This window comes from Botryllus schlosseri, chromosome 13 (genome assembly GCF_051294905.1).
Source record: "Botryllus schlosseri isolate E-star chromosome 13, Bs_hap1, whole genome shotgun sequence".
NCBI classification, from domain to species: domain Eukaryota; kingdom Metazoa; phylum Chordata; class Ascidiacea; order Stolidobranchia; family Styelidae; genus Botryllus; species Botryllus schlosseri.
Window position 1 is genome coordinate 13853326 of NC_137248.1, and position 14766 is coordinate 13868091.

The 14766-nt window shown below is 40.5% G+C and overlaps 1 long non-coding RNA gene across 1 annotated transcript; it reads left to right on the forward strand.

Annotated features, from left to right (window-relative positions):
- The first annotated feature begins 1380 nt into the window (after positions 1-1380).
- Positions 1381-2446, forward strand: LOC145453268 (uncharacterized). Its single transcript, XR_013919682.1, has 2 exons — positions 1381-1722; positions 2199-2446. It is a non-coding gene; the product is annotated as an uncharacterized LOC145453268 (long non-coding RNA).
- The last annotated feature ends 12320 nt before the right edge of the window (positions 2447-14766 follow it).

A 14766-nucleotide genomic window follows, 5' to 3' on the forward strand; every position in this document is an offset into this window, starting at 1 on the left:
GCACACTTCTTGGAGTCGCATGTTATATTGCCTAAAACTTGATTGTAGGTCTTGGTGGGTCGTAGCGCGGTAATGGCCTAATACCCAATAATAAAGATAAATGGCTTCTTGAATTCGCGCGCAGCGCGAAAAAATATTGAAAAATTGGCATAAATTTTCAAAAAATACTTTATTATTTATGCTAATTCACGAAATAATTTTGGGCCCCCTTTGAGCTCGGGCCCCCCCCCATTTGCGGGGTTTGGGGTGCGGCAGTTACGGTGCTGTATAGGAACCATTGGTATTATGTGACCCCCGTGACGTATAGTTGGTTACATGCTAGGTGTTGTCTGATCTCTTTATCCATGCTATTATCGGTGGCGATTAAGGTAGTAGTACGCTCCACAGCTCTTATATAACACCAATGAATTCATCGGCGACATTTCTATTCTTAACCAGGGTTCGTAGACCCCTTCGGGGTACGGAGCACCGCATCATGGGGTACGAGATGCACTGTGGAATTACGCGTATATATGCTGGGGAATATTTTCTTGACCAATTTACTCAACTGAAAAATGGTCTTCGCGCTACGCGCGATTTTACGTGTATGGGCTTTCTAATTTTAATATAGGTACAATCAGGAATTGTGTTGAAAATGAACAGGGGCTACGAGAAATCTTATTGCAAGCACGAGGGGTATACGATCGCTAAGGTTAAGAAACAATGCTATTACACTGTAAAAAATCTGGTAGATTTACTGGGAAATCTCTGTAAATTTTACCACGAATTACCGGTCGCAGCCAATTACTGTGCGTAGCTTGTCATTTTACATTTTGATATGTAATATTACCTTAATATAGCTGTAAAGTAAGTTACCAGAATTTCTTCGCAAAATTACTGACAGTTACTCGTTACTGCAGTTTACCGGGCTATTGGCAAAATTGATTAGCCTCAAAATCTCTGCAGCCAATGTATACGTAGAACTGAATGTTACTGATATATCATTCTAGAGGTGATTTGACCTGATTGAACCTCGTTTGCGAGACTGGGGTCTGTCATACCGAAATTGTTGGCCCTAGTATCAATTTAAGCTTAGTATGGTACAAGAAATAACTGACAATCGTAGCTAATGTGGTACACCGTAGCCATATTATATTATAAGGCAATGGCTGTACGTGTACGGCCATAGTCTCGCTGGTTACATTCGTTGTCACGGATAAGGCTGATAAGTTAGAAAATTAGTTCAGGATGTATAATATTGCTCGGGGAAACTAGATATATCAGTACCGCATGCTCAGCTGACCATTTGTTAATGGCGGACATGGCGACCTAGGTTACATTAGGTGACTGCTTTTTCTGAGATTCGTAGTAAACAACCAACGCACAACTGTGACATCATAGGTAGCGTCTAGTTAGGTAAGTACAGTAAGTAGTGAACAACACATGGAATATATATCAATTTATACGAAATTAGATGAAAAAAGGGACTATATGCAATGATAAATGTTTCTGTATGGAAAAAAACGACCCAGATCAAACATTATAACGTGGCCAGTAAATATTATTGGTGTCATGTGTCAGCGGATGAATACCATTTATTTCGAAATCGTTCGAGTGTCGTCTGGCCAGTGGCCATTAGTGAGATTTGAGCAAAGGGTGGAGCGAAGCTTGTTGTGCTTGAAGAAAGTGGACACGATCGTTGAAAATTCCTAGGAATGCTGAATGGAATACGCATCTTAAAAGGTAATAGAGTACTCCATAGTATTTGTTACCGTGAATATCTGACTCTGCACACCAGCCCTCGATGACTTAGATTTCATGATTGATATATTTCATTCGCCGCATTCTCTGTTCTATTTTGGGATATTTGTCGACTTATATAGTGACCACATACTCCGCTGCGGAGGAGTTGAAACTGTTGGCTTGGTAATGTCATTTTCGGGCCATAGCATAGATATGTTTTCATCCACTGCTGGATTTGTTTGCCACACATGCCACCTTAAATTAGGAACCTTTTGCTTCAATACAGAGATAAAGTCATGAATCTCTGCTATGTCATGTAAAAGGCGGAGCCGTTATCACACAATGTGCCAGTACCGGTACTTCAAAACATGTTATATTTTTGTTAGCCTATTTGTCTTAGTCTTTATAATGTCATGTCCACTGTCCAGGTTAGGAACTTTGCTTTATATAGCGACTTACGCATGAATTCTTTTTAGTGGAACTGCAAGATACTACTTACACAGAAGGAATGAGAACGAGAAAAAGAAACAATTGGAAGTTTGGCCGGTGGTGGAATTAATTCACGTTTTCTTGAGACCACTCGTGTTACTGCATGTCTCCTAAAGAAGAATTAGACCTCCAGCAGCAATATTTTTCCATCGATAACCACTTCATCGTGATATCATGAATGAATATACAGTTTGTTCCAATGTCGTTTTGGGGATGTGAAGAAAATGTTGCGATATTTTTGCATCGGGTTGCTTTGCGATAGGTATGGATGTACGTGAATTTACAAGCTAGTATGTAATCCTGATTTACAGGGACAGCATGTAGGTAGGTAGGCGGTAAAATGACAGTCTCGATCGCAAATGTACAGGAGAACATGTAGATTAGGTATACCGGAGGTGACTGTAACATTACAGTCTGGCGTGTAAAGTGAGATTACAGGACGAGTGTAAGTTAAATTTACAATGACTAACGGTAATGTTAGATTACCACGAAATGTCTGGCTACCGTGCTTCCAAATATTTCGCGGTAAATCGAGGTTTTTATTTTTTACAGTGTACTATGGCTCAATAATGATTATATTCAAGTTGGTATTGATATGTTCCTATAATAATCGAAGGCAAAATCTGACGATGATTTAATTTGACTTTGGCAATGACATAGTAACAATAGTCTAATTATCACGACTATATCATAACCCGGATTAGGCTACACCTCTCGAATGCTCTGATATCAGATCAATCTTCAGTAGATTTTAAAATATTCCACATAAAATTGTGGCACGTCAAAGCTCCACTATAGCTGCAATATTACTGCAATATTACAACCCGACAGTTTGACGATGTCATGATCAATGCTCCCTCTAATTTTTGACGCATCTGCCCAGACTCACCAACTCACTGCGCAGACCCTTGGACAACAGTGCGTAACGACTAAAAAAGGTCATCACTTCGGATTTGTTGTGCGCAACTTAGATTTTCTGTGCGCAGAGAACTTGTCAGCTCCGCGCATTTGCGCACGTGCGCAGCTTAGAGGGAACATTGGCCATGATGCATCGTCTCGCATGATGTCTATAACTCATTATTTGAACAAATGATGCCCGGCATAAAATCAATTTTATTCAAATATTAGAAAATATGATTTTTTCCGAGTCAAGCGTGAATAGTACAGTAAATTACATATTCATGATGTTTCTGGAATGCCTGGTTTCAAGCTCCAGTCAAATAAGGCCTACTTGGGAATTCTGCGTTGAATATCCCTATTATTGGTGGTGCGGCCCGCGGCGTCATCAAAACCAAGAAATTGGCCCGCGAGCACATTTGAGTTTGAGACCTCTGCTCTAAATAGTCGGTTCAACCGCAATAGTACAGATATTTCGTCAAAGGAGCTATAAATACCGTATATTTTTAATTGTCGATGTCAATCCACTATGACGTCACAATTGAATATTCGTGACGTCATGGATTGAAAAAACATGTTTTAAACAATGGCCTTCTTTTAAACATGTTTGTTTCAAATTGATTTTTGTTTTAAATGCAACCCTAACCCCACATCCAACACTAATGGATTGTCGAAAGTACATTTATCAAAGGAAAGCGATGATTAAGAAATGCTCTCACCTCAAAGTACTCATGAAATTGTAAATCTTATTAACAGACCCTTGCCTCTTCAAGAATATCATAGTTTTCACTCTGGCAACGAATGTATAGCAGTGTTGGGATCAAGTCACTAACTTCGAGTCACGAGTCATTTCGAGTCATTGCCCATTTTAACTCGAGTCAAGTCAAGTCAATCGATTTTCGAAGGTGACTCGAGTCAAGTCAAGTCACTCGATTTTTGGAGGTGACTCGAGTCAAGTCGAGTCAAGTCAAGTCAAGTCACGAGTCAAGTCAAAATTCAAGTCAAGTTGCCTTTTCGAAGTATGAAGCATGGTTACGTCATTACATTTCGCCAGCTGTCTAAATTACAGATTGATTGGTCATTAATTCTGAACCGACGAACGAATATAGAGTTAAATATACATGCAATAAGGGGCTGTATCGCTTACTTCTACGTAGAACTGTTAAACTGCGTAAGTAATTGCATAGCCTCAGTTTATAGTTACCAGCCAAAATAAAGAATAAAGAAACGAATTGATAAGATGCAATACATTACCCATTCATACATATTGATATGATACAATTCGATTCTACGCCAATGGTTGAGGAGTATATAAACTATATTCGATTTCAATTTCAAAATGAAACAAAAGGTTCGGTTAAGGTAAGAACAGAGAACAGAAAGAGATATTTTGGTATCAAACTACTACTAATTTACGACAATGTAAGCTGTAAGCTTCGATCGCATCGTTTGTGGTCAATATATTTGTGAGAGAATAATGTAGGCTCAGTAAAACGCACGATCATTGAATGATTGGTCGCTCTCACGGGTTACGCCAGCGTTTGACGAATCATCCGAACATGCAAGATACAGTGATCGCCACCGATTACTTGATGACTTGAAATTGACTCGTGAATTTTGCTCCGATTCACGAGTCAATCCACATTTCTGATACGCCGAGTCAAGTCAAGTCAAGTCATTTTAGCAAAGTGACTCGAGTCAAGTCAAGTCATACAAAAAAGGAGACTCGAGTCTGACTCGAGTCAAGTCATGACTCGAGTCATCCCAACACTGATGTATAGTCATCTAATGATTGAACATTGCTCATCGAGCAATTATAGTGAATGGCGAACAAAACCACTGAGTTAAAATCACCAATCAAATCATATTCAACAACAACAACTTCTAAATGAGTTACGTTCACACGTTTGATGCTGACCGACTGCACGCAACACGAGACTTCGAGACATGGAATACACGGTTGCCCGACATATGAGCATGCGACACAATGGAAAACGACAGTTCAGCATGGAACACATCAGCATGCGTCACTTCAGCATGAGACTGTATAACCCAAAAACTTACCCTAACCCATAGCCTAGCCTAACCTAACCTAACCTAGCCTAACCTAACCTAAACCCTAACCCTAACCCAACCATAAATCCAACCCTAACCTACCCCTAACCCGTAATTTAACCCACATGCTCAAGTGCCGCATGCCAAATTGTCGCATGCCGAAGTCTCGCATGCTGTAATGTCGCATGCTCATATGTCCACGGACCGGAATACACAGCGAAGCATGTCTTCTTCTGCGACATTCGTTTTAAGGTATATGACTATATAATACCAACTTCATATCGAGTCATTGAACTCTCGGCTGTTTCCGGAATAAACTGGCATAATGCAGCAGTTTTGCAGACGTGGCGTCCGTAATTTTAACATTGATGGACGCAGAGTGGCAAGTGATATTCCTCGAAACCAGCTGCGAATGCATATTAGAAGCAAGATGTGTGGTGGTATGTGGTGGCTCTTCCTTCATATATACATACGCAAATATTGCACAAGTTTGAGAGGGGTCTACGCGAATGAATATTGGACTTATTGCGATTGTTGGCCATTATTTTGATGTCAGTAAAATTTTATGGGCATGCGCTCTTTAAAGAAACAATTCGCGATGGTCTATGTAACTCGCCAGTAGAGCTCAAGCTATCGCCCGTTATATGACAGGTATTCTTCCATGCGTTAGCCGCTATTAGTACGCTTTTCACCAACGGTCTTGGGCGGCAAATACATAACTATTATCCGCTATAACGACACGGATTATTAATACAAAAAACTACCACTATCCATTTCTGTATATTATGCGTTTTGTGAGGTTTTCAGGGGCCGAAAACAGCCGCGGTTGGGACTCACTGATACAGACAAACAACGATAAAATCCATATCGGTACCTACCCAATATCGGAAACGAAATTACGATCTGAATACTTAAGCTACAGCCTACCACTGTGCACTGTTAGATACACACAGTGCAACACATAGTAGCAAGTTTCAAGACTTATCGCGGCTGAAACACTGTCAAAATTGACGTTGACCAGCAATTACTGTTTTAATGCTCGGGGCAGTAATTTCAGACCAATGTTATGTCATAACCGGGACTAATCAAAAGTTGCCCTGTCTACTCACTAATTTCGCAGAGTAAGTTAAACAACGAAACTAAATTGTATGTGGCCCTTTCACGCATTAACGCTGGCTGAAAACTGCTGAGGACATTTTAATAAATGTGCGGAACAGCAGCACGAAGCCATGTGATAAACTTTTGTTAACAGTAGCCTCAGTTTCTCAATAGCACTAAACACCACTGGGTCTACACATGTTTATGAAGAAACATTTTTGAACACGAATATGCATATTACCAAATTCGAAATGTCATGTTTCCAATTGTATCAGAAACGAAATGGGTAAAATCGAATATATTCTATATTGATCGCGTAGTTATACACCCAGTCCACACGCACGGTGTCATGCATATCGGAAGGTATCAGGTTCTGTTACTATACATACTATTTACAATTTTACTCTTTATTGACTTCTCGCGAATAGCATAAACTTGCCTTCCTCTGAAGTATAAGACAACAGGATTTCTCGAGCGTTGTTTGTTTTCTAATCGTTATGAAAATATTTCGTCATGGCTATGCATACATTTTATATTTGGATGGTGTTTGACAATTCAAAAGCTAATATCAACCAGGACATCTGATTCAATATCTGCGCTTTATTCAAAGTTTCTAATTAAACTATACTTTGACCAACGTGCAACATTCGAAAAAACTCGAATTAACTATCGATCATCCATGCTGTTAGTAAGGTGTTACAAAATAGTGTAATTCTTCGCCAAGGATGGCATTGTAATGACCCGCTCAGGCTGTAACTTTGTTATGCCCCAATGTGGGTTTTTGGGTTGGCAGCGTTATTGGACGACTGCTTTCACAGTCGCTGCCATCTTGCAATCTCGTTCACTTTCATGCGTCTGCCAGCTTCAAGCTCGGCACAAGTCATCTATGGCTCATTCAAGCGAGGAAGTCACTGTTATGATGAGCCCAAATAGATCAGAAACTACTGCCATTGGTGTCGTGACGCTGGTGTTCAATCAATTGCGCAACTCGTATCCCCTCGGCACCATTATATCTATTATATCCATTATAATTCACGCACTGTGCACGAACTGGTGGTATTTTCCAGTTTTTCACAATGATGCGGAGTGACAGGCGATCTGCAAAGTCGGATACAATATCACCTTTCACTCGGTACCACCAATAGCAGCACTCATATATAATTACATATATGCTTAGTGAGTGGGATCAGTTACAGCCTTATGAGGTGGTAATACCAACGCTTTTTGCATCGTCTTTGGCCGTAACAGTGACATATTGTAATATGGCCACCTCTGAACTTAGACTCGCAGACACCTAGGGACGCACCCGATGAACAATGTCCTACATCAGAAGACGTAATTATCACCTTGTGACATCACAAATATATCATTCTCACGGCATCCAGTCCGTTTAATTTTGCGATGTCCACCCTGCTAAATAATTCTCTCTTCCACTATAGGCTTATTTTGCTTTTTGTATACCACATGCACCAGGCACACACATATATCCTGCCCTCTAAATCGCTGATTGCGAATAATTGTCGCTGTGTATGATTCAGTCGTCATATCGCTGCGATAAACACGAAAGGACGTCGAACTGGCACACCAAATCAAATGTTTTTCTCCGAATGTTGCAGAAGTGCTTTGACGAGTTCGTTCTGTGTTGCGACACGATCGTGAAACAATAAGTGATGAAAGTGATGCAACGCGGTTATTATTTGAAACGACTTTGACAGCGCGCAATTCACTTCCGTCAATTTACTGTTGCGACGCTGCTAATGGCGTCGTGTTTAAAATGAAAGTGAATTTTATGCACCTTCCCTGCCATCAAACTATCCGTTGGGATTCTTAGCATTCTGGTTGCATTTTGTGATATGGCGATAAGGGGGGCGCGCGACGTTTTTCACTATCATAATGGGGGGCGTGTCTAAAAAAGTTTGAGAACCACTGCGCTACATGGTACTCGGAAATATTTAGAGACGAATTTCGACATGTTATATCGGTTTTGTAAGACAAAACTTTATTTTTGTGCAAAGAGTCTTTTGTTTGCATTGCATTCCATATCAAACAGTATAGTATTTTAAAACACAATAACATTTGGTCACAGTACTGACATGTACATGTAATCGCATCACGCCTTCGGAAATGTTATATATTTTTATCGTATGAAAGGTATTATGGACGAACCTGATTTCTTACACCGGGATGCCACTGGGATATTTCGGAAAAACCCAGATGTAGGCGCTAGATAAACCCAGAAAAACCCAGATCCCAGATCTCACTCAAATTGCAATGAGATAGCTGTGAAACTGGAAACTGACCGTCATTATTACATTTCTACAGTTATAGAATTACGTTTTAGCCCTTGATATTGAAACTACAACAGTTTATACTCAAAATTTTGCTCGATTAACACTGCAAATTCCACAAAAACGTGGTTTTCCTCTCAATGCATCGCTATGAAACAATTGGTGCGCGTTGTCAACACTCAATAGTGTAGTATATCTCCACGCCGCGAATGTTGGCAACAATGCCTTTCCCTTCTCTGAGAGTGTTTTCAGCAGTGACCTGGCCAGTAGAAAGTAGCTTTCCAATGATGAATCCTGGGATAACGTGACAGGCATACTTAATCATGAAATTCGGGGTCATTTTCGAATGTGCTGATAAACAACCGCTATGACTACCTTAATTGCTGGGGGTGTCCGACTCTGAGCGTCCCTGTTGAAAGTTGATATATCGTTGTGCATCATATACAGTTACATGTTACTTATTGATACACAACAAATTGATTGGAGTGATACTGGCATTCAATTATTAAATCGTTTCAAATCGTGAGACAACGGTTCCAATGAGTTTCCCTATGAACATGACTTTCTGCGACTTGAAAGTTAAGATTCAACGAAGCTCCATCGTATCACGCCGAGGTCTCTTATTTTACTAGTGAAACATTGTCTCAAGACTCGTTATAATAACAACGAAATCCATCGACAATGGCGCAGGGATGTCTACAAATCTAGAGTTATAAATTTCCCTGCAACGGCAAACTGAAGTACGTGCATTTTACGACATTATGATCTTACTAGAATCTAATAATTATTTTCGAGCCTAAAAGTAACCTGACGAACATGATGTTGAAAAAAAAAAACAGATTTCAAGGACAAAAAAACCCACAGAAACCCAGGTGATGCTCGAAAAAAAAAACAGATCTGGGTGGAAAACCCAGGAGTGGCATGCCTGTTCTTACATTACGGAGGTACATTTAGTTCGTAACATTCTGATAAACTTATTCCACTATATGTCGATTCTTTAATTGGTACTACTATCAGCTAGCCTGGTGACCTGATCCTCGCTGTACTATCAGTTATACTGCGTCGTATCAGCAAGATCAGCGAGAATTTATATGCGTCGACATGTTCGATGAGCAGCCCGTGGGTAAATGTCAGGTCGCACTCATCAGTGCAAGGGCATGGTATCGTGTGTTTAGCCTACACCGCCCTCTGTTCTTCAACAATAATACGATAAACAATATCCACGCCAAATCCGAAGGATTCATTCGATTATGGCCATTGTGAGCTCATCTGGCTCACCCCACCATAATGAACATTGTCATCTTTCTTATTATCTTCAATTACTTATTGAGCCGCTCTCTTATGTCAAGAATTTTTTAAACTATGGAACACTTTTGTTATCACTATCATTATCACCAGAGCTTGATCCCTCGTTGATATCGACACCTTCCTATATTTTCATTGTATCGCAGTTTTGTGGTGTTTTGAAAAGATGAAAATATTAATAAACTGATACTGATACTGATATTTAAATTTTATTTCCTGTGCCTGTGTTCCTGTAACATCACTTTATAATATACGAAGTACCCACACGCTACAAAACCTTGCACTGCATGAAGCGGTCGTCGAGCATGTACACTTGTACAGTGTACACATTCAAATTGAAATATGTGGCTCTAATTTGTTGATAGTATTTATGTATTCGTAAAAGCGATGATAGCAGCCATTGCTCTCGTAACTAAAAGAGTGTATGCGAACTCAAAAAATCACCAATACATGGACATCTTATTGATTCCATTGCGCCTGGATCAGTGGTTCCCAACGTGGGTGATATCGCCCCCCAGGGGGCGATTTTGAGAAACAAGGGGGAGAAAACACCACACTGGGGGACGATGGGCGGCAAAAATGTAAGAACGTCCTGTGAGATTTGGGGGTGATGTGGTACCGATGAATAAATAATTGCAAAATGATCTCTGGCCCCAAAATCTTCAGCGGATAAGAGCAGATCTTTTGCTGGCTCAACACTTTGATACACGCTCTACCTACCGGATATTTATTCATTTAAATGAATATCCACCAATTGAAAAAATATTCATTAACGTTCAAAATTTGTTGCTCAAACGTATCATCGGTGCTCACCCGGTGGGTCGGACGGAACACGACCCGGAAACCTATGAGACATACGCTCAAAAATTTAAATGTTCCAGCTTTTCCTGCTGCGTAAAATAATCTAAGCTACAGCAAGCCAAAAATAATGTTTGGTCACGACCGTCAAGTAAATAGAATAATTAATACGATAAATGTTGCCATGAAATAACGTTTCGATTTAAGCACAAACTTACAAATTTTAGGATACATACACATTGTCCGTAAATCGAGATTCTGACTTCCAAATAGCTCATTATAACGACAAAACATCACAGGTAATCATTAAAAACAACGTCGATGTGTGTAGGCGTGTTTCTGTTGTTGCATGACTAGTTAGTCTAAATATTTTGCTTGATTTACCTACGGTATCATTGGCATCAACTGTATAAATTATGTATTTGAATTGAAAAAAAAATGCACACAAGGATGGTATTGAATAAACCATATGTGCCGTTATATAGCTTGGTACAAGCCCTGCACTTCATATTAAAAGTTATTGAAGGTTTGTTCGTGTTGAATGTTACAAAGAAAAGTGAATGCGTCGATCGACATGTATTACACACTCCCAAAACGGACAACATCTGTCAGAGACCCCTTAACTCATGCAGGCTGAAGTTTTCAGCGTGTGAGGGACGATTCTGCCAGCATGTAATAGTAGACAAATTCACTGTGTGTAATCATGGAATTATCATAGATAATTTCTCAAGTATTTTCGGTCCCAGTATCTCATCGGTACCACATATCCCCTATTTAATTACCACGGCCAAAAATGCACTTGAAGACTGCATATTCTGCATGTGACGCGGAAGTTCACTAAAACAAGGTCAACCCAACGTAAAGTAGACGCGGCAATCGGTTTTCTTAGCACCTACTCGGATAAATGACATCTGTTGGTCAATTCACAGCGATCACAGTTAATTGAATAAATTTCCCGCATACATATGTCCTCTTTTCTGAATCCGTGAAAATTGCGGGGCGAGAATTTGTGACTAGCTTGATAAGGGGGCGATGAGTCGAAAAAGGTTGGGAACCACTGGCCTAGATCAATGGTCCCATCTTATACTTGTTGTACACGAGGGCGAAACTTGGCAACTAATAACATTGCATCAACACCCGCAGAATGCAATGCAGATCGCTACAAATTCACAACAGCCTCTGCACCGAGCAACCACCTATTGCCGAATGACTCCAAAAAGTGGGAAGAGGTCAAAATAACCCTTCACTGAATACCATAATACGAGACCGTCGCTTGAATGGAGTTGAACTCGACCTGTACTCTGTCTAGCAAGAATTGATGAGTTTAAGCTTGAGAAGATTCCGTGAATACGGGCTTTGACAGTCCTGAATTATAGTGTGACTGTAAGCAGGCCATGTCGTTGCTGTTGCAGGACGCTCGTGTTCAGTGAGAGGTGGACTACCTGGCTTAACGACCTCCGACCTCGAAGTGGGAAAAATTTACCATTTATTCAGGATTTCCCTCCAGTATGTTATGTTTAAAATTATTTAAAAAGTGTCCTCTAGGGTTGTTCAAAATTTGGAAAATCTTATAAATCCTCCGTTGTAATGTCTTATTCTATAGATTATTGATAAAAAACGACACCGGGCCTAAAAGAAGCTCCCAGGAAGGCTGTTAAGATTTCGTGCATAGCGCTTGAAAGTAGCAACCGAAGAATGGGCGTGCCACCGACCATGGAACGGCGAGAAGACTAGTAATCACGAAAATCACGGCTCTCGATTAGCTAATCGGCTATGCTTCAATGACCACGGCAGCAGCAGCTTGCTGATCAGGTGATCAAGGAGTCTGCTACCGGCGGCGATTCTGAAAGCACATTGTGTGTAGATCAGCTGAGGGTATGTGGAGGTACGAAATACATGATGAACAAACAACAGCTGCTTCACAAAAACGTTTGTGGCATGGCCGCTTTATTGTGAAAAAAACACCATAGCCTATATGCCTTGTTTTCAACGAGGGAAAGCATAGAGGCGCGTATGCAAGTGGCGACGGAGCCCTAGGTTCAGAAAGGATATATCATTATTGAATACAAATTTAAAGCTTAACAATGACACTATAATTTGTGTGATCTTATTGGGCACAGGTTGTAGTACATAGTGGACGTTTTGAATACTGTAGGGGTCGGCTGAATAAGCCGGTTAGGCTTGTCACTTATCAGACGTTTACAGCAAATTGAATTCACTTGTAAGTGTTTTCAAAGTCCCTAATGAAACGAGCTGTAAATGTAAGCACAGACTATGCTTGATATGATATTCAAACTATGCTGGATATACTATGTACTGTGCAGCATTGTCCATGCTTACCTTTACACCCCTTTTCTGTGCGATTATTAAGGACTTTGACATATCATTGACATATCATATCCAGCATAGTATGTGCTTACTTTTACACCTCTTTTCTGATGCATCATTAAGGACTTTGGCAACACTTGCAAGTGGATACAATTTGATGTAAGCATCTGATAAGTGTCATTCATAACCGTCTGATTCAGCCGATCCTTAGACCTTTCAATACTTCAACTATGTGCTACGACCTGAACCCAATAAGATCACACAAATTATAGTGTCATTATTAAGCTTTAAATCAGTGGTTCCCAACCTTTTTCCACCCACGTACCATTTCGAGGTTTGATGCAGTGCTCGCGTACCACCTACAAGTTTTTCGCGCGCCGAAAACGGTCACAAATGTTCCCACCATTTATGACGTCATAAGCCCGTATTTGACCTATGCGAGGTGTATTAACAAATTCTATTAAACTAGGCATTGTCAGTCAGGGCTGATTGGATGCATGGAATTGTTTTTCACCACCGGTCACAAGAAGAACAACAACATATTGAATTAACAACGAACAACAAAAGTCAATTTATTTCATACGATGGCTGCATTTCCACTAGCTTAGGAGCGACCAAACTTTTCGGCCAATGAACCACGTGAGATCTGTGAACCACTGTCAGACCCCTTGAATGTTGATGACCTTTTTTAGCCACCTGATAGCAGCGAACCGGATTAGGTAATGATGAAAACAAGAGCGCACATGGCGCGAAAAATTTTCAAAGTTAGTGAATGAGTTCGGCCAATATTAATGTCACTTGCATATATTGCGGGTCAACTCTATATACCACGGGACTCACTTGGCAAACACAGGATTATTAGTACATATTATAATGCCGACGATTTCGGTGAACATTGAACATGCGTCTATCATTTTGTGCCATAGTTTCATTGCCGATCATCTTCATCATCATCATCATCATCTCTGCGAGTGCAGACGCGAAGTCGGATGTCGGACGGCATGTTCTCTCATAATTGCCAATATAGTCAATTAAGTAGGAAGGGCTACAAAAAACAAGAAATTGAGTGACAATAAATCGCGCTAAGTGCTAAGAGAAATATCAAGCCAAAGAAATCTACAACGAAATATTCTAATTTATGGCATTTAGGGAGATCTACGAAAAATGTTTCTGGCTCCTGGCTACGTCAATGCGTCGGAACTGGTATTTGAGTCATCAACATCACAAATTTCGGGGTCAGACTAATCAAATTTTTGTTTGGTCTTGGAATTTCACAGTAAATTTGTTATCTGATATTATAACTAATTTCGGGAATCATCTCGCGGGCCGCATTTGACCCGCGGGCCACGGGTTGGCCACCCCTGCTCTAGCTGGGCAATGCGTGACATACGTTTGCTCACGGCGCATCAAAATTCACGCATGGGCGCAACAAGTCGGTTTCATTTATTCGACTTTATAGTCATCAGGAATGACAATCCGTGCTCGCACTCCCACGTAGAAGGGAAAATTAACAACTGGGGAATAGCGTGATAAGCTAGCGTCGACTAGGAGGAGGCGATGCTACAAAAAACTCAAAATCAACGCCACCTGAACTAATAAGTTCCTTCGGTCGAAAAAAACATACTCTCCTCGCGTACCACCTGGAAGACCTTCGCGTACCACTAGTGGTACGCGTACCACAGGTTGGGAACCACTGCTTTAAATATAATCCATTAATTCTGCCATCGGAAAACATCTGTTCGATAATAATCCGATTTGTGCGAATAATTATCGAGACGACCGATTT